Below are 20,924 nucleotides of genomic sequence, written 5' to 3'. Positions count from 1 at the left end.
ATAGTACGAACTGGAATCACAGTTGGTTTAAAGTATTTGGTCGGAATGGATTTTTAATGCTCCATCCAATATGCCGTAGGTTAAACGTTAACCTAAAGAAAACTTGGACAATGACGAACGGCCGTCGTCCGCTAATGCATTTTTCGTGTTGCACTCGAATTAATGCGTCAACGTTTTACCCTTAGGGTTCTTTTGAAGAAATAATCGAATCTTAAAAGAAAATTTCTTTTATTTACTATTTTTAAAAAATGTTTAAAATAAAATTGCCTTGACTATTTCATACTCAAACATTTTCAAAATTTCACAAATCTATCCGATCTTTAAAATACAAGATGGAATAACAAAACTCTAAAATCTGATGGGCAATGTAAGATCCTGTAGATTTTAATGATCAGAATGCTAACAACACTATATTTTCATCGGTAACACCTTAGAAAAACATGATAATTAGTTTTTATATTTGAATTCAATAGTATATTGCAATTAAATAAGTTTAAACAGTAGACACAGATAGCATAGACGGAATTGAAACTCTTTACTTTGATTTGAATCGAGAATTTATATGTGTTTTTTATGAAAAGGATATACATTTTTATGTACATATTAGCATTAGATCTCTATAACGCAAACGGTTATTGATTCTTATTTTGATTTAATACGTATCTAACCTTTTTTTTTTGTTATTTGTAATTTATTTAGGAAATATAACGCAAATCGTTATAATTTTTCATCTTTGGCGTTCTGATTAATAAACTGATTAACACGGCTAACATATTATTGCAACTAGAATTCTAATTCCACTAGAAAATTTCAATTTCGTAGTTCAATATTTCTAGCAATACATAAAATAATTATAACTGAAACAAGTTATGATATTTAGTAGAAGATGTGATATTCGCATACAGCCTGTGCTATATATTTTTTTTTTCAAAAATTCTTAAGCTAAGGCAAACTTAACACTTTTATTTTTACATCTATTTTGCACGCTGGTCACGTATTATTTCAACGATTTTGCTCTCTTCCGCGTTAAAACCTCACCACTTTGCTTAAAACTTGATAAGTGGTGTTGGTATTATTTTATAATATTTCTTTATACGTTCCACTAAAACTTCTCAAATGAAGAAATATATTTATATATATTTTTTAATATGAATGAAATTAAGATAACTTATAAATATTATTAATATAAATGAACTTAAGATAGGTCCTAAATGGTTTGAACTTACTTTTTTTCGGTATAAATACCTGAACAATAATTCGTAGAACAGCCCTAATGGTCGTAGATTTCCTGGCATTTCACCATGAGTGCTCGTCTGTGGGCAAAGCCGTCATGTGGCAATATTTCTTCAAAAACGACCCTGACAGCGCCGCCATCAGCCCGTCAGCAAGCGAGGATTTACTGTGTCAGTGGCAGAAATATTTTATAAACTAACCATGCTTCCAGACAGCAGTATTAAAACTCAGTCATTTGTATTATTTATACTTAACAAATCGATTTTGTTGCTAATATTATCGTATTATACTAAACTAAGTAAATATTTTTATTTCTGTATAAAATGTCGTTGTTATAAATTATTTTATCATTTCTGTTTAATTTCTCGGAAACTGATAATACAACAAAGGTATATCTTTAGATATACAAAATTAATTAATTAATATTTTCCAAATTTAATAAATGAAAATATAAAGAATATTTCTCTTATTAATCTTCCTAGCCTTAAGTCTAAAAATCTGTAATAAATAAATTCATATTAAAGTTGGCTAATTAAAGATACTACAAAAAAGGTTCATAAAATAATTCGTTTTTGGAGAATTAACATCAAATTTCTACAATAAATTCAATTTAATTTAATACTATTAAAACCATATAAAAGGACCTCAATAATTAACGACCAGTAATTGTGAGCTGCACTGCGGCCGGCGCGACTCACGCCCCTCTTAAACTTTAACTTTGAATGAGAAAATTACTCTTTATTAACTTTAGACTCAATTTCAACTTAATTGAAGTAAAATGATGTTGTAAGTTTTTACGTAGAAGTGAAATTATAAGAATATTTCAATGATTGCGTTGCATTTCCTTTATTAAATATTAGTTTTGTTAATAATAGTTTTTTTCCTATTACACTTCGCTAGTGATATGGATTTTAATAAAATAAAGCTGTACATAATATGTGTATTTTCGTATATAAAATATAAAATGTATTCCACAATAATACCAAAATAATCTTAGAATTCAATTTATGTATTACAATAGATTTTTATTTCAGCTATTTGTCAAAAAATTAAACAGAAATCATGAGCAAAAATGAAAACACAGTTCAATGAAAAAAAAAATTACAATAACGTGTGTCATCTATACTATCGACGTCACCAGAGAAGCAATAAGACCTTTTATACCTGAATTCGGAACGTCAGGGGTTTGGTTGGATATTGCTTGTCTGAATATTTTCCTCGCACCTTTTATTAACTGAAACCACTGTTTGGTGATCACTTTTGACATGATGAATTTTATGAAGTCAAATATTAATATAAGAAGGATTTAACCTGTTTCGCAATTTTTTTTTATTTTGAATGCCAGTATTTTAATAATTACAGTTTAATTATTTCAGTGGTAACAACTCCCATATAAAATTTTATGATAGTTTTTAAAACTTTTTTGGGTAAACATTGTACGACAACATTTAATTCACGTTGATAAATACATACAAAAAACACTATTTTGTATATTTTTTTTATTAACATTACTTCAATACCTAATACATCAAAAAACCAGTTATATTTATGTTCACCTTTGCCATACCAAGAAATTACGCTTATTATTTTGATTAAATATAATATAACTATTTATCATTATAGTTTTAGAACAAAATTGATAAAAGCACAACAGAATAATTACACCTATTAATTTAAAGAGTAAATGACTAATTACGTCATTCGTTCAGAAACATTTATCAGATAAGGATAAAAATAAAATATGTTCAATTTTCAGTCAGCTATTTCTCATACAGGTCTAAAATAAATCAGGTAAAGTAAAACGGGACGATAAGAGTCGATCGTTGAGTATATTTGACAATGGAAGGAACACCTGTCTCCGTCGATAAACCACAAAGTGCATGACATTCTGTTTTTACGAATCTTCGGAAATAATATGACGACTCTTCAAATAGTAAAATAAAATGGAGTGTTACATTCTCTATGTATATATTTATATCTTATTTTTATTTTAAAATTTAACATTATGTTATTAATTATTTCAAATGACACGTACATACGTAAGTCGTTATGTTATCGAAATTTTTATGTTTATTCCATCCATCACACATTATTATAATTTTTATACCCTCACAATCAAAACAAATTCGCAATATAGAAAGATGCTTTCCCGTCTCAATAGGGAACACATGATCCGTTGAACTAAGCTTATTTAAATCTCTTTATATTGCGAGGCGGCGATTTTCTTTCGTGAGATAGGATCGTATAAAACAGTCACGTATTTTTAGTGTCAGTGGCTTCGACGCTTCTCGCTTTAACAATATCATAACCAGCCCTTCCCTATTTTGGCAATAAAGCGTATTGAATTACTTCGTAAAAAGGGTTACCATAATGTATTTATGTTTCAAGATATTCATTAGTTTATTGTATTCAAAATAATTTTAATTTCAAATTACCGTATCCATGGCGGACTCATTTTACTTTGTTGTTATTAATAATCGATCGATATCGTATCATTGAACTATACATGATGTCGGTTTTAAATAAAATTTTCGATTTTAAAACTAAAGCACGCGTTTACAAAAATAAAGCACGCGTAGTATATCCGAATAATATTAGTTTCATTTAAATGAATAAAACTCGCGAAAGTCTTAGATCTCGCTATGTTAAGCTTATTTTATTTTTATTTTTGAATATTTACAATAGATGGATCTGTACGTTGGCAAAATCACGCTAATACAAGTGTAAGTTGAAATTAATATCCTTGGAACAGTACAACATCATCTAAGAGAATAAATGACTATCATAAGCGCGTAGCATTGTGTTCTTTGAGTACGTTTCCAATAATTCCGAGCCGAAATCCGGGAGAAAATTGTCTGTATGTAGAAGATAAGGATTATATTACTAGTGAGTCTAAGTAGATTAATTTATAAATATAAAATTTTATTTTTGTAACTAAATTATAGATTTAAATAATCAATTAACTATTTTGTACTTGTAATCATTCATGAGTAAATTTAAAATATATATATTCAATTGTAATTTTTCAAAAATGTTGTAATCTTTTGATTTAAATAATCTTAACAACTTAAATTATTTAGGACGGTTTGTTTAGAAAACTAAGACCTTACTTAGACCCGCGGATAACTTCGTCATTTATGAACCGATGGTCATGATTGGTTTTTTTAATGGAAAGTAGATATTTTAAAGGTAGTCCCATGATAAGGAGACCAGGGTCTGATGATCGCAGACCAGAGAAATCGAGAGGAACTTTCAAAAATTGTAGAAACAACTAATACGTTGGTAAGTTTTTTCATTAAGAATTTTAAAACACTAGCATGTGATGAAGATCTGGGGTGGATCTGAAGATAGAGATGAGAGACGGTCAAGAGAACTCTTAATGATTAATAGCAGATACTTTGTGTTACAGCTTCATTAATTTGTATTGATAAGAACTTTACAGATAGATAGACGGTGACTGTCATTAGAGGTCTGATAATGAAAACGAAGGATGGTGCAGGGAACTCCTTGACGGTTTCCTGTAGTTACCTTGATTTTGGACTTAATTCATTTATATTGATGAAAACTTTGCACCTATATGGATTATAATGAAGGTATGTATATGGATTTTAATAAAGGTCTGCAGTATATGTGATCGTGGAGACCATCTCAAGTTTCATTCGCAAGGTTTGGTTAAATATTCGTATATCTTATGTTTTCTTGTTCAAGTGATTTTGTTATCATACTTTTTTGAGTATTTCCATGTTTGTAATTTCTTTTGTTTTATTTCTTATGTCATATTCCATTTTTAATTTCTTTTGTTATATTCTATTTTGAGTATTTACATTTGTTATATAAACCCTAGTGTTCTTTCATATTTCATTACTAGTAGTTCGTAAGCCAGTGCTTAGGTACATGATATTTAAAGTTTCACTTCATAATTAGTAGGTACCGATTAATATTTTTTTGTACTATTGTTGTTTTGTATTTTTTTTATAAATATATTCAATTATTATTGTGTGTACTTTGTAATTTGATATTCTAGTAAGGTTGTCGTAGCATTTACTTGGCACCGACTTCAAAATTATAAAATAGTAATTTAATATTCTTTCTATTTAAGTAAATGAAAATACGTATTACTTTATAGGAAATAAATTTATCTTTTGCTTTGTAGTTCACTGCTTGAAGTCGTTTTTTTTTTTTTGGTTAATGACTAACAAAAGCGTTGCGTCATCAATAATGTGTCTACTACCTTTTTTTTTTGATGACGCGGGGAAATTCTTTTTGCGAGCCGTCTCACCGGCCTTCGTGGGGCCGGAGAGCATGTGTGAGACTCGGCCTGGGCAGGCCTACTCACTAAAACCACTGCGAAAGCCATCGGCCGCTATGTTGGTGCACCCCGGATCTGTCAGCGACAGGGCACACCAGCGACTGGCCGGTCCTGGCAAAGACCGGACTTACTCCCTCAATATGTCTGCTACCTGTTTAGGTTAATGTTATATTGAAATCTGTTTCCAAAAACCTTTTAGCAAGATAATTGCCATTATTTCAGAGCCATGTTTAATATTATTTGTTAAGTTTGCAATATTTAAGTTTTTTAATTTAAAAATATTGTAAAACTTTTAATAGAATATAAATATCTTTGAATGTTGAGTTGTGTAGGTAAGACCTATAAGGCATTGCTTTGACATAATAGAGTCAGTTTTTATCGTAGTCGGACCTTCCAGTGGACGTTTCCGGATTAGAAGTGAGATAAAAATATTTTGTTGATTTATTTCTTAACCAAACTTTTTAATGTAAATAAAATAAATAAAGTGTTAATTGATGACTAAATAAAAAAAAATATTTTAATAAATGTTTTTATATTTATGTCATTAATATAATATACTGGTATAGCAAGTATATTATCCTGATTCGTACTTTTTAATACACTTTTATTTTGCCATTCACTTAAAAGTTGTCGGTGCACTTATTACAGCATTTGCATGAATTTCTATAAGACGAAATCACTGACAATATCTTTATAGTTAAAATGGAACTATGGTTTTCGGATATACTACTTTTGTTATATTAATTTATTTTACTTTTAACGGGAGTTTCGGTAACTTTACAGCAACCGTGATCACGGGCAGACGGGATGAATTCATTTCAATTTTATTATCTTATGTCTTAAAAGTATTACTGACTTAGCGCATCGTCTACATGGACAATTACACTTCCAATTTTAGTCGTCATTTGCTGAAAGCATGATGTTTTATTGACCAAACCAAATGGAAATTTAAAAATTCGTAGTGCCCACCTTCCATAAGAAACGTATTTTTATCAATTGGTTCTTTACTCATGAAATTCGTTAGTACTCGCATGTGAAGTCTGAATGACTAAAAACTTTGTATCCTTGAAGTCTATTTACGATTATGAGGTTTTCAATGTGAGGCATATCATATTTATCTGTAACTGCTTTGTAGAGCAGCGCACCTAAGTATACTGTATAGTGCTTTTATCATTATTTTTATTGATTTACTTACTAAGAATTACTTTCCCATACAATTTTTGTCTCTCGAAGATATTTAACAATCTCTTCTACAATTTGCCTGTCCATATTTGAAGCCCTATGCACTCTAAACCTTATCGGTTTATTGTTATAAAGTATTATCTAATTAATTTGTATTTATTACTATTCACTATTTTTACTTATAAAATACTACTTAAACTTCCGTGGTTAAAATCTGTATCGAATTACATATTTTATTTATTTCCATATTGTGAGAATTTCTGAATAAGCCACCCTCTCAAATGTCAAAATGATTACATATGCGTGAATAAGGTAAATCTAGTAGTTTTGTCACGTTGCGTCCAATTAAAATGTCCGCTTAGATAATATGTTCAAGATTCAGATGCAGTTTAACTCCATCTATATTCATTGAATCTAACTTGATATTCGAACAGACTGCTTCTGTTACAGGTTTTAAGGCTATCTCCAGAAAAGCCTCTCAAAGTTGCCAAAGGTTCCGAAGGAATAAGAAACAGTTTGAATGCGTGTACCTAGACTGTGTATAATATAATGATTTCTTATAGTCGAACGAACATTTGTTAACTTTAGCTAATAGATATAAGTTGAATAAGTGAAAGCCTGAATCCGAAGTTATTGATGTTGTAGTGTATGGATATCACTTGCTGCCAACTGCCAAATGGCTAAAGGAGAAATTGTTAAAAATTCATCCCAGCAAACCAAACAAGATTTGTTATAATAAAATGATAAATGCACGCCACTTTCATAGATTTGTTTTAACGAAATAGTTCTGATCTTGTCTCGATCGAGAGCGATCCTTTGGGCAATTAATTAATTTTTAGGATAAGTACTATCTAATCAAACGAGTTAACGTTGAATTGGAACAATAATTAATACAATCCGTTATAAGTCCGAAACAAACTCAAGTGCTGCAAAAGTATGACTCATTTCTATGAAATAATGGTTGGAAAATTTCTCAACGGCAAGAGTGGAAAATAAGAATTCAGAATACTTTATAATAAAGAGAAATATGTCCATTTCATTAAATGAAATTATAATTAGAAATTAATAAATAACTAAGTTATGTTGTGTCTCTTTTTAAACAAAGGCGAAAAATAATAATGCATATCTGAACATAATTGATGATAATTGAATTCTGATGGTAATTGAACTTTATTTGATCAAATTCAATATGTTGACCTAATACTACTAATTTTAATACAAATCACTGTTGGAGGTGAAATGCCAATTAACTATTATAGACGACGAGTCCACGAAAGGAAAACGAGCAAAACTGTCATTCTTCAGAGCTGGATCTGTTTGCTTTTGTTTATTCAATGCGGAAATTCAGGCATTATTTTTTAATATAACGAAACATGGCATGTTTGAGAAGTACAAGATTATATGTTTATTTTTATACTTTTCGAAAACATGTAGAAAGAGAGAATAAAGCATGGTGGCTGTCTAAAACAAAGATGTTTTAACAATAACAAAACAAACGTATTACTTAATCATAACATAAGAACCTGCAAAACCTACGAAACAAGAAACGACTTTAAAAATGTATTTGTCAATCTTTTCAAAAGAACAATTAAAAACATTTATACTTCTTTAAGCGTAACAAGAAAAATAATTTTACTATGTTAAAAATATAAAAATGAATAATTGACAGACACACCAAACATGTCATAAACTCTGCTATGGAAAGAGTCTAGTAAAAATTTCTATATCAATAAGAAACTTTTCATCGGTTGCTTATTAAATTTTGCAATTTAAATAGATAGAAAACGATTGTTTAGTTTGATTTTTATTTTAATAATACGTTGTTACGTATGAATGAAATGAAATGAATAAAATGAATCTAATACTAATCCAAAATAATAATTATGATTCAGGTTTTCTCCCCTCTTTATTACTTCTATTTAGTTCACAATAGAGTTAAACTTAAATTCACATAAATGTATTTACAAATTCCAAACTTAATTTAACTTATTTTTATAATAAACTTTAACTCGTAGGTAGATATTTGATGTCATTATTCAATTATTATTATTTCTATTACATTAATAGCCTTACGTAAAAGTATACATGTATATTACATATATTTGGTATGGTCAAAGTTTGAAAACTTTTATATAGAGCCTGATTAGTTCCGACAAGCTCATTGGAATCACTTTCTATGATAGAGCAATTTTCTTTACAGGAATGGTATCGTATAAAACAGTCACGTATTTTTACTGGCAGAGACTTCGCTCTTTAACGATATTATAACCAGCTTGCCAAAATTGGAAGAGTTCAGTATCTCTATATTCGAAGTAAAACTCTCAATTTTTATTTGATTAGGATTTTTTTACTTTACTTTTTTCTAAGTTTTTTATAAACATTTTATTTTTACCAACTTTTTTGGACAAATATGAAAATATTCAGGTATGAACATTATTTGAATATATAAATTCGAAGAAAACGTAATAATATACAATTTATAGGGGCACTTAAGAACCTAGAAAGCCATCGGCCATGAATAAAAGGCACCGGATATAAAATACAGTCCGCAGTAAGAGTCGTTAAACAACGTATTCTCAAATATATTTTAGTTTTTTAGTACAATAATTTTTTTTCGCACATGTGTGTTTTTACATTTAGTAGAGATGATGTCGTGAAAAGTACTTTTTATGAAAAAGTAATGTTAAAGACTTTTAATGACAATTATAGCATATTTTTTTGAGTATCAGGACTGGACAGAATATATTTTTTATTCACATAGTTCTGGTGTAAAATAATATTTGACAACGCCATGAAAGGATAGTCGACACGAAACTTCTGAGAATTCCATAGAATCTTCGTGCGGGTACCACGTCCATCGCGTTGAATGAAAAGGAGCTTTAACAGTGCCTAGGACTTGCAACCCAGGTGTAGGTTTAGGGGTCCCCTATTTAACGCGCGTTAATAATCACCTCCAACGTCCAAACTCCTCTCTCTACCTAACCAAATTTGAAACAAACCTACTAAGGCTGCCTTCGAAGTACGTTCTAAGAATGAAGTGGTGTTAGTACTGGACAGGCCCAAGTCTTTTAGTAGGTTGTAGAGAGATGTAGCTGTTATAACTCACATTCCCACATATTTATGACGCAACTGATCTTAGTAAGTTCGTTAGTGAGCTCGTAATACTTATTGACCTTGATGGCATGGTCTATTAACAAAATAAACATAACTTTAGATAAATTTTGACCTTTTAGTATCTAAGGTGGTTTGTTGTGGTTTGCCCTTCTGTGCCTGCCCCTCTCGAATCTCAGAATTCGTCTTTCGAAACAAAAAATAACAGACGTTTCGATTTGTCTGTAGTTCCCGTTTCATTATACAGATATATTGCAGGTAATATTCATAAAATTAGAAAAACATAAAAACTCTTGTACTAAATTATCTTATATACATATGTATATCCTCGTATATACATGCATAACCCTTTACACTAACATTATATTTCATAAATCGCATTGGACTTAGTTTTTATCACAATAACGAATTTAAAATAAAAATGCTTTAGTAAATATAGGCTCGATTATCAACAATAGCAGATGACGCGATCTAAACTTTTGCCCCAATACTATTTTTCATTAATAATAAAATGGTCAATAAACAAGAGGCAACTAGATGTCGAATCTTATACTGTGAATAGGTGCCTCTTTTCAAGTCGTTTTGTGTCTTTCATAGACGATAAGTTTACTGTTTCATAAGTCAATATTAAAACTGTTAATTTTTAAGCCAATTACCTAATTTTGATTCCATTTTATTTATTTGTTCTAAAGATGACTCTTAACCTCTGTTTCGCTACTGATTTCCTTTAACTGTGCAACGTATATTGTACACACCTAATTGTATCCTTAATTTTTGAAAATTTATAACATGATATGCCAATTCAATTGAACAGATAAAATATAGGTAAGCTACCGTGAACTTACGCCTTAAATGTTTTTAATAATATTATTACTTTGTACTATTTCATACAGTGGCCTTGATAAATTTCAAATACACCTAAAATAATTTATTGTAAAACTTATTCCCAATAAAGTTTAAAATAAATATTTGCGACGGCAGTCTATAAGTAAAATTATAAAAAAAGTAAAATTTTTATTTTTAATCTAAAAGACGCAATGTTATGGCAAAGTACAGGATGATATGGGGAACAATATTGCTCGAATAATATTTCTTGGTATATTGAACTGGTTAGTGTCCTATTGATGAAAAATACAGACTTTTTTTATACAAAGTTGGTATTAGATAACCGCCCGGGCCGTCTAATACTATGTAAACTTGTAAACACCTATTTTTGAAATTTTCCAAACGGCAGTCAGTTGGAAAAACGTTACCAGCGACTTTATGCTATAGTGCGAGCGTTTCACTTATTCTGTGATATAAAAATGAGAAACTATATTGAAGAAAATCTATTTAATTTTGTTTATTATGAGAAACATACAGCGTTACATGTGGTATTTAGTAAAATAAAACGAAACCTAACACCAAACAGATTTCAAAGTTAAGTAATCATGAAGTGAATATATTTTAAAAAATAAAAACTTCTATTAAACGAATACCTAACAAAAAGAAAACACTACTATTACTAACTTAAAAATCAGTTACATCAAAAAAGACCAAAATACAATATTAATATATCTAAACTAAAACGTGTTAAGTTTTATATTAATTTAACGAGTTGAGTTTTTCCAACCCAATTTAAGGTTTAACTTTACAATACGTATTCTAATTTACATATTTGTTCAATCTTTTGTTGAAATTGGCGTTATAACTATATTTACCGTTGTACATACGAGCTTTTACATTAATGCAATTTCAATAATAATTAAATCTACAAACGGGAGTAGTAAAGTGTAATCATGACGAGTGGATAGACGAGGCCAATTAAATGATAGTTTGATCAACACGTAGGGGGAATCGACTAAATTATGAATAATTTTGTATAGGACAATTTTATCTCTATGTTCTCTTCGTTTCTCGAGTATGAGGAATGTTTGACATAAAGTCCCAAGTTGTATGAAATAAAATTGAATGGAGATGTCGAATCTCAGCTCCTTGTTTAGATATGAAACCCAACATCTGACAATATATTTTGTTAAGTCTTGTCTACAACTATGTATCACCAAAGCATTTTTTTTTGTTATAACGTTATTATGTGAGAGTTTTTTAAATAAAGGTATAATTTAATAGCAATATTCTAATACTGGATGAGGTAACAGAAATAATTTTGTTATTCTGTACAACCTTGTGAATTTCTGACTATTTTACTATAATCAACGTACACAACTACTTTGGAATCGTGAAATCATTAGTTATTAACAAAGATATTAAATGGACACCAGAGTGAGAGCCCTGGGACAATCCAGAAGTAATTATTACAAAAGTGGTTGTGAAACCCTTGACAGCAACAAACTGAGTATCTCTCTGGTCTTTATTCTTTGATAAATCAGTTTTTGTGTTGGCTTATAAAAATGTACAATCTACTGTACAAATCGATATCTTGGAGATCTGTATTAATATAATTAACATTATACTTGCAAAGTTATAATGCCGTTGCATAAACATATGTTTCCAAACGAATGTAACAAGTTGCCATTTCTTTATCTCACTCTTGTTGTACAGACAGTTTTGGATCTGGTGCCAATAAGTCTTAGGATTGGCAACAGTTACAAATCTTGATTCAAGTATGTCAACTTCATGACTTTAAATTTCGTATAAAATTAGAAATCGATTCGTTTTTTTTTTTTGGAGTAAAAGTGGCTTTTTTTCCTATTCATCTTCAAAACTGCTTTAGAACAAACTTGTAAAAAAATTGTTTTAAAAGAAGCTAAATTAACATTAATTTAAATAAAACGTTTTAAAAATTACAGTAATCTGATTTGTTATAATTTCAAGCAATATTATACAAGAAAAATAATAAAATATCATATATTCCCTTAAAGAAATCCTACATTAGATATTTACAAAAGATCCTTCCTACGCTAAGAACCAAGCAGAATTAAATTTAGGCATTATGAGTCTCTTAAAGTACATACACAATACTAATTCTTTTTAAAGATGTGAGAGAAAAGAGTGCTCGTATTAAGACAATTGCATTAAAAGATAAAACTAGCTAATGGTTTTCTTACTCGATAAGCATTAAATAGGTCATGTCCTTACAATTTCTTAAAAATGTATCTGCCTTATATCTATTATTATATTTTGCTTTCCATCTACATCAAATAATTATGTAAATTTTATTATTCTTTCTATTATTAAATAAGTGCGAACCTAAAATCTAAAGACATCTCTCAAAAACTACAATTATTTAATGGTCATTTTAGATTTGGTCTACCTTAACGGCATTTAACAAATAAATTATTTTGGAAACTTAAAACACAGCCCAAATGTACGATGTAACTATTCATTCCACAATCCAATTTACTAATAATATAAAATAATATACTTTCATCGTTGCATCTACCTCAATTTTAAGTACAAAAGTGTTTAGGTGCAGATGAATTCTAGTTTTCAAACAATTATCTAATTTAGTAAATCTACAACGGTTCTGATAAAGGAAAGTACTCGTAAAATACCACTTATTGGCTGACAAGAAAGATTTAAATATGATTTGATTGAGTTTAATTTTAAATAATGATATTGGTGTTTTATGGATTACTTGATTATATAAAAATGAACAAAAAATCTCTGATTTAAAACGATTACATTACGTGTGAAGAGCAGAACACTAGATGTCACACTTATACCCTTTGTTATTAAATTCTTTTCAGGCGATAGCAATCGTCTTATTCAATTACATGCCAAAAAGACATAGGAATGGCTGACAATGAGTTGTGAGCGTAGAGAATGTCGCCATTGAAAAAGGGAGTTTATTTTATTAAATTTTCATGCGAGCTTAAGCGTATGAACGTGACTTTTCAGGCATTATGAGATAAAAGATTTGTTTTTATTTAAATTTCAATTCTTGTTTATTTATAATATTGTGAATTATATGTGTTATATAGATATATTTCCCTGATCGAATGGCAATAAAATAATATTAAGAGAAATACGAAAATTATTTACTTAGGCTAAAGAAATAGAAACATGTACATACTGGTATTTTTTAATTTGTACACCTGCAACATCTTCCAATCAAATACACATTTTTTTCCTATTAAATAATGTTGCATCTGAAGCATAAATACATACAAAAAAACATTTACGTACACATTGATGCTACTACAACTTTTCTTATTACATAATCTTTATATAAAAGGAGTTTATAAGAATTTATGTATTAAAAAGTTATTATTTTAAATTGAGATCGGATTATTTTCTGCAAATCCTGATGAGAATTCTGGGGTATTAACAGATAATACTGATAGATACACAATTGTAGGAATTGTAGGGATATTTAAATATTAGTCGTTTATCAATCTGTGGAAAAGCAATTTTTATAAATTTTACAGACATTTATTCACATTAATTTATAATCAAAATACTAAATTGAAAGCAACAAAACTAAATTAATAAAAGAATAAAATTTTTGTGTTGTGATAAATAAAAGAATAATAATCTTAGCGATCACTATTCTAAGGGTATAAGGATTAGGTATAAATATTCTGTTATACCTCTATATATTCAAAACATTAAGATTCCATTCTCAAAATATTGTGTTTAATAAAATGTCAATCAAAATAATTCAAACCGGCGTCTCTAAGAAGAATTACGAAAAATAAATCGAAATAGGAACCTCAGACAGTGATCAATCTACCGCTCACCCTGAAGTGACGTATCGATGTACGAAGAAAATTAATATCAGCCTTACACAATAAAAATACAAGACGTTAAATACTTGCGAGTAGGACTTTTATATAATTTTGATGATAAAAAAACTCATCATATATAATAAGACTTTTTTAATTTCTGTGATATTTACAAAATTTATAAAATATTACAATGAAGCTTCTGTGACAATAAACTTTCACAAAATATGCAAAAGTTTTCATTGTTAGAAAATGTTTTATAGTATTTGAATTGTTATAAAACACGCAAGCTAGTAATTGCTACATTAAAGAACAATCCTTGATTCACACCGCTTTACTATTAAATCGTAGAACAGAACTCCATTTAAAAGTTCCATTTTACTCTAGTTTCTTTTAAAATTGGCAACATTAGCCCAGAGCGGACGAACGGAATGTCCCGTTACTAAATAAAACTGCCAGTCATTAGACAACGGACAAAAATACTTGCTTCAATTGTCTTTGTGGTTGGAAAAGGCACGTCCCTAATGACTCTGTCAAGCGTTCATCGATCTATTAACTCTAAGTAACATCTTTTGATAAACAAAGGAACAAAAATTTTATGGTGCATTTACTAAAACAGTTATAATCATTACCGGAAACTTGTGTTAAAGATTTCAAACACGTCCATAGATTAATTGAATATAATAGTTGTATTTAATGCTATATATTAAAAACAAAATATAAAAATGCATTATAATAAAATCAAAAAAATATAAAAATCAAATAAATAAAGTTCTTTTACTCAAATACGAAGGAAACAGTTAATGGGCGATATTTTCGTGAGCTGCACAGAAGCCGACTTGCTCAACTCTTCAACTTACAACTTTAAATGAGAAAATAATTTTTCATTAACGCTCGGCTGCGTTTTAAAGTACTGCTAGCTGAATTAAAATCGATTACTTTCGTTAGAACACTGCAAACTTTTGAAGAATTCGTCCGATACTGATTTCATTAAGAGTTTCAGGAAATTAATTGTTTCTTGATTCCTATAGAAATTAATCAACTCTTTATTTGTCTTGAGAATGATTTACATAATCTTTATAACGTCACTGGCTTGAACACAAACCCTATTTTACGTTTTTATATTCTTAAGTCCCTTTAAGAAGTAATTGTTAAAAAAATGCAAGTCGTAATATTACATATATTTTAATACGTATTCAATATTTTAATAAATCTTACAAATATATTATTTATCAGAAATCAAATGCATTGTTTTTTATTGTTTACTAGGGTTTATAACTAAATAAATGATTATTCATTTGTTAAGACTTATTATATTATTGAATATAATATCAACTATACGCAACATTAAAACAGGTGTATAATTTTTTTAATTCTCCCTTATAAATTATTACATTAAAAATGAATATAAAAGTGTAATGCAATAATATAAAATAATATAAAAATGCATATCATTTGTCGATTACCCCCATATGTACTTTGGTTTACCCGTGAGTAGATAATAGAAGGAGAAATATGGAAAAGAGCAGGCAGATAGACAGAAATACGCATTTATAATAATAATGAAAGCTACTCGCAAGATATACTTCTGCACATTAAGACGACTTGTTATTTATTTTGACAAAAGTAATCTAAATAACAGCTCAATTTAATAGACTCGAATGTTCCAACATGTACAAAGATATACAAAACTTTATTATATAAATTAACAAATTGGAGTCTAATTTAAGTCAAAAATTTCTTTATAAAAAAACCTCGTTTTCATTTTTTTCTTTAACCATTTTATCGAAAAAGTGGGGTGCGGCTCAATGAAACCACGGTGAAGGTGAAAGTTTTTTGGAACGTAGGCATTTATGTAGACGAAAATATCAACTAACTTTGGAGTATTAAAAATCAAAGCATATATTAGTAGGACTTCTTTATATAGCACCATAAACTTTAGTGCGAAATATATAACAAATACAATGGTTCAGATACTAGTGGAGTTTTAAGACCATATTCAGTCATATTTGGCTTCTGCTAAACAACTATGCTTTCTCTTACCCCTTCGGCGACTGTTATGTGACATACAATTGATAGACATAAATTTATATTATTTATAATTTGTTATAAAAAATACAGTTTAAATTTCTAATTAAAAGCGGTACAACGTAAAATAGCGGTAATTTTTACTGACGTTTATACGTAGTTATGTACAAATAAGATCAGAGTTTCTTTTTTTGGAGTCCATATTATTATTTGGGAATCTTCCTGAATTCTGTCTGACCTATCATGTTATGACTAAATCCAACAATGTATTTTTTGGTTTTTATTTATTATGTAAGCATATCTGAAGAGTTTCTTTAAATTCTTATACCTAAAGGTTTTTGTGTGACAGTCTTTTTAAATTTTAATTCTAATAGTAACAATTATAATTATACATAGTAAATAAAAATGTGATTATAGATTATACAAATGTTCTTTCTGGTACACATACTCTTGATATTCCTGATACACTACTGAATTGATAGCAGGAATAAAATAATATAACAATTAAAATTTAAAGTCGTTTCGAGGAGATAATTGAAAGGACGCTGCTGGTATAATATGCAAATGAAATCGACTGATTTTGAATGTAAAAGTTATTAACATTTTATATATGGCAAATATTAATATTATAGGAAAATGAATTCATATCAGTTTGTGGGGATCTTGCAGCTATCCTACGTTATCAGTACAAACAGGAGGAAAAATTAATTGAATCATTTAAAAGCCGATCATCTCGTTCAGATGCTATACCGTGAACAAAATGAGGGCTTTTGTACATTATGAAATGTACAATGCATACATAGTGTAATATAAATAGATTTTTTATGTCTCACTCAGCTGTTACTATCATATATGTTGGTGTGGTAAAGAAATACAATCCCATCCACATTAAAGTAAATATATAAAAAAATATGTAATAGAATACTCAGTAAGAAATACCACAGCATATAGTTGCCCAAGCTTGAGAACCCGAGTTGTTAAACGATACTATTTAAATAATATATTTGGCATATCAGCCATTCCTTGTGGCCATAATCATATGATAATTCGATTGCCCATTGTATCATTGGGGTCGGTCTCGGTCTTGATCCCATGGGAAATATAAATTTTCAAAGGTAAATGCGCAAAAGGTATCGCTTTGAATCTCTTTTGCAGAGTTCGTATGAAAAAGCAATATAATTTGAGGGTGCCAATTTTCAATAAAAATATGGACGAAATGCAAAAACATGTATTTATAATAAAATTTAATACATATTCATGGCCTTTCGGTATGTGTTAATTATACCTGACGGGTAATCTATTCAAATAATCTATGCCACAATACGTAAAGGCTTAATAAATTTATGAAAAGAAAATATTAACATTATAATTATGAGTTATCAGCGAAATTTACATTAAATCACAAAGTTTACCATACACTTTAACATTTCTTAAGTGACTTATCGTCTTCATTAATGAAAAATATTTCATGTCGTATTGTATTGCTAGCGTTTGTTGTTTAATTAGCGCAACATTACACAAAGATACTTAAAGGATATGAAGGGTAATTTTTTTTTTTATTTCATCAGATATAAAACTTTTGGTGTCACAAACAAGGTTTTTTTAAAAATATAAGTCGATTAATTTAAAATTAGTTTTTTTTTTAATCCTAAACAAAATCATGGGGCCTAACTAAACCTGCTTTTCTATAAAGAGAAATATTTTATGTTTGTGTATATTTTATATGCATCGCTGGTCAGTAGATATTTCGACGAATATTATGGACATAAACCGTTCCATCCTGAGCCTTGCGGGTGGCCGTTAAATTCATTAATCATTTTCATCTGATTTCACTCAGATCCTGCCAATAAATGTGACGCATCATTATATCATAATGTAAATAAAATTTTACACGTGGAAATTTTATTAAACATTTATCTTAATAAACACTTTTCACTGTAATTTGGCATTTAATTCATATTGTATTATCATATTTAAAAATATTAAAAACTATGGATTATTATTAAACAGTTTGTTAATATAAATGATTTTGATCAAAATATTTAAATAAAATTATTTTTATCGAAATAGAAGTCAGAAATATGAAAGTTTTGTTAATAACGTGTGACGCCTCCTCTTAAAATGGTACTAAGGATCATAAAAATAGATTTACGAAATCCTACCGACCCTATTAGTCCCTTAGCATACTTGAAAACGCAAATAGGCTGGATGATCTTTACCTTTTTGTTTCAAACGAAGTGAGTAAGCGCTTCCCATGTCAGAGGTCGGCAAGGATGTGTTCTGTTTTTTAACTTCTATTAGGTAAGTAATTCTGGTTCTTTAGCTTTACTGCAAACATTGTTGGATAATGAAGATCCCTTTGCGATCCACCCATCACTTTTTGGAACGAAACGTTTTTGCTAAAGAGGGATTAGTCTACCCTCCTCTGGCTCGATTTTCCTTAGATGCTTTATCATTGGGGCTTCCGACTAACATGAGGTTAACTTGTAATCTTAGCTTTATTTGGTCGTTGTAGTATCTTAATACCCAAACCCTGTAATGAAGTGGTTTTATATGAACCTTTTTCATTGTCTACTGAGTTTTATTTCAATCATTATTCTATTTATTCACATACAACATTTTGTTTAAAAGATACTACATATATTTTAAGATGCTTATACTTAATAATTAATTTAACACAGCCCTAAATTATATTATAGCCTATTAAACGTAAAAAAATATTTGGTTTTATTAAATTGTACAATAAAGGATTTGATAATTTTAATGTCGATTTATTTCTTATATATGCAATATTTACTTTCCTTATTTTAATTATAAATGTGTCCTGCATATCCTTTAATATATCTTTTTATATTATATATTATTTTAAATTCTTCTTTTATATTAACCACACAAATGTTTTGCGCAAAGGAGAGTAATATTTATGTGAAACGAAACTATTCTAAGCCTTTGAAATTATTAAACCAACAACGAAGCAACTACTTCAAGTCCTCAACAAATACATACGTATATAAAAAATATGGAATACTGTGAAAAACGTCGAGTCAATTTGCGAACATTTGTCTGATGGCTTTATTTGCCGGCCGAGCGGGCACAGAGGCCTCTGGCCACGGTAAATCAGCTTACATTTTTTCAAAGGTTTTCTGTGTTTGGCGGTTCACGCATCACTGGTAGAGTTACAGGGTAAAAAGCATTTCATCTCTTCCTCAACTCATTTGACGATACATTATTTACTTCGAAATTTTGGTTAAAGATACTTTTGTTTACTGTAGAATGATGCGTTTCTTGAATACTCCATAGATTTATAGATTTTAAATCAATCTAACGAGTAAAGCATGTGTTTTAGATTGATACAAATTCAGTATAAAGAAAACTTATGAAATAATAACTTCGTATAATTTCAGTTCAAATTACTATTTAAAGTTGGAAAATAATCTCATCATTGCGCGAAATTATAGCGTTTTTGAAAAAAAATAAAAATTAATTCAAATTCATTCGTGTAGAAGACGCCTTGATTATGAAATCGAATGCATTCATTGAACAAGTATTCGATTAGTCATACCCGAATGGGCAGACTAATCACGTCAATTCAGATAGTAGGTAGATTTGCAATGTGAGACATTAGATAGAACAATACAATATACCGCCAATTCTCAGCCAGTTCATTATAATCTACAAACATAATATTAGCAGTCAGTCACATTTTTATCTAAATTGTATGACATGACATAAGTAATTAAGTTCAAATAAAAAAACATAATGAAAAATTTTTAGAGCAACACCATTTTTTCATAAATTTATAAATAACCAACAAAAATGAAAAGAATAAATATTAATTCTTTAGAGTCGTTAAAAATATAAACAAATAACAACTCCATCGAGATTCGACCTTCTAAAGAAAACTAAGCAAAGCTGTATAAAATATTCGTGTCACATCGTCCAGAAGTTTGAATATGGACTTCCAAAGTAAAATATTTGTCACGTATTTTGTTACGATATCATTCCACCTTCGCTGAAAGTTCTTATTGTCATTTGAATTTAGGTAACTGACTTAGCATTCATTTGTATTTACATAAATATTTCACAATTTTATACTTAGAGGAAATGTATAAAATAGTGTCAAATATTTGGTAAAATAAATAAAATTCACAGTAATAATGATAAATCGCTTTAAATTATCCACTAGCGAAGAAAAGAATTTCAATCTTCATCTCACATGTGACGATCAATTACGAAACTAAATGTCCGAGTATGTGCAATATGATCTACGAGACCATCGATCTTAATCGATCAAATATATTTCTTGAACGGGTATTACAGAAATTCCGCAACAAGTTCCAACCCATTTTACCTTAATTCATTACAATGGAATCACCACCATAAAAAAAAGATGT

The sequence above is a fragment of the Danaus plexippus genome, chromosome 5 (genome assembly GCF_018135715.1).
Source record: "Danaus plexippus chromosome 5, MEX_DaPlex, whole genome shotgun sequence".
Taxonomy (NCBI): Eukaryota; Metazoa; Arthropoda; class Insecta; order Lepidoptera; family Nymphalidae; genus Danaus; species Danaus plexippus.
This window is presented reverse-complemented; position numbering follows the sequence as displayed.